The sequence below is a fragment of the Cryptomeria japonica genome, chromosome 10 (assembly GCF_030272615.1).
Source record: "Cryptomeria japonica chromosome 10, Sugi_1.0, whole genome shotgun sequence".
Taxonomy (NCBI): domain Eukaryota; kingdom Viridiplantae; phylum Streptophyta; class Pinopsida; order Cupressales; family Cupressaceae; genus Cryptomeria; species Cryptomeria japonica.
Genome location: NC_081414.1, coordinates 132,419,967 through 132,421,605, shown reverse-complemented (window position 1 = coordinate 132,421,605; position 1,639 = coordinate 132,419,967). Strand labels below are relative to the sequence as shown.

The 1,639-nt window shown below is 30.0% G+C and overlaps 1 non-coding gene across 1 annotated transcript; it reads right to left on the bottom strand.

Annotated features, from left to right (window-relative positions):
• Nucleotides 1-1,090: 1,090 nt before the first annotated feature.
• Nucleotides 1,091-1,173, bottom strand: LOC131030927 (small nucleolar RNA Z159/U59). The gene has a single exon (XR_009102958.1). It is a non-coding gene; the product is annotated as a small nucleolar RNA Z159/U59 (small nucleolar RNA).
• Nucleotides 1,174-1,639: the final 466 nt, after the last annotated feature.

Sequence of the window (1,639 nt, the reverse complement as noted above, 5' to 3'; positions counted from 1 at the left end):
AATTTTGCAAATGTGTAACACATTGGAATTTGTCTCCTTTTGTCATATTCCCAGGGGTGGAATAGAGTGGTTGATTGTTTGGCCAAGTGGGCTTCAGAGCATGTTGATGGTTGGGATTTTAGTGGAAGGAATGGTATACCTCAAGATTATCTGGAAACTTTAGACAGGTTAATGCTGGAAGACAGGATGTTGCAAGAGCACCCTGTGGTGTAGGATCTATTTCCCTTTTATGTTTGTTTCATTTTCATTGTCATTTTTTGAGGCCCTTCGAGGCTCCGAATGAGCCTGATTTTTTGTGTAATTCCAAAGTAGCTAGCCTTCGACCCTACTTTGTGGCGCATCATCTTTCTGAGGGCTTTCCGAAAAGGTATTATCTTTGGAAATCCGACGGTCGAATCTATTTTTGTGGTCACTGGAATTTGCAGTGGTGGTGTTGGTGGTTCCTTTTAGTTTTTGTTGTTGTCTTGGTGGGTCTGAGGCCTCTTCTTTGTAACTCTTTGATTTTTGAATAAATCTTTATCCCTTTTTTCAAAAAAAAAAAAAAAAAGATTTTAAATTCAATCAAAACAAATTTTCCCAATAAAAAAATTGATGTGCATATCCACAATTTAAGAAAACAATTTACTTACATTAATGCTGATTTTTAAAAATTAAATCAAAACTAAATACTCATACTCTTTAATTAGACTGCAAAAACCATGTTTCGTCTAATTAAAATCTTATAAATAAAATCATCTTTTAAAAAACCACATTTTAGCTAAACTACCATAAATTAAAAATAAAAAAATCTAATTCATACAAATTATAAATAAGAAAACATATTGGAATTTTAAATTTCAATTCATTCATTTGAGAGCAGTGATTATACAATCAATAAATTAAGCCAACAACCTTCTAAAATAAAATAAAATTAAGTCAGTTCAATTTACTATAAAACCACATTAATAAAAACCCATCCAGAATTGCATATACTCGCATAGAAATAAACTTGAGTAAATTTTAAAGTAAGAGTAAACTTTATATTCAACATTAGTATTTGTATAAACTGTTGAACTATTAAACATTTTACCTCATAGACTCGCATGCTCAAATCTCCTTAGTTCAAGTCCCCAAAGTTTTTTCATGTCTAAAATCTCATAATGACAAAAGTATTGTTTTGATCATCAAAGTGATAATGTAAAAGCCAAAATCATTTTCTTTTCAGGGAATGATACAAAAGAAGCAATTTGGGATATAATAAACGAATAATCATAAAAGATATAGCCCTACCTCAAATCAACTTGAGACCAAAATCAAAAGACAAAACACAATAACCAATTAATAAAAGATCACAAATGCTTTGGAGAATAGGTAGACATAAAAAATAGAGAAAAGTTTCTCTTTATACACAGATAAGAGAAAAATCACTAATAAAACAATCACCAAAATGTAGCGCTATAATTTTCCTACTTGGTGGAATGTATCTCTAAGTAAGTTATTTTCTTCACAATATATTGCAGATGCAAATATACACATACAACAATTTATACTCTTATTGTATAATCTTATTTGATCAAGGATGGAAACTGTATGTGGGAAAAATGGATTAATAAAACTAAATATGTGAAAAATTATGTTAGATACCAATCCACACATACAC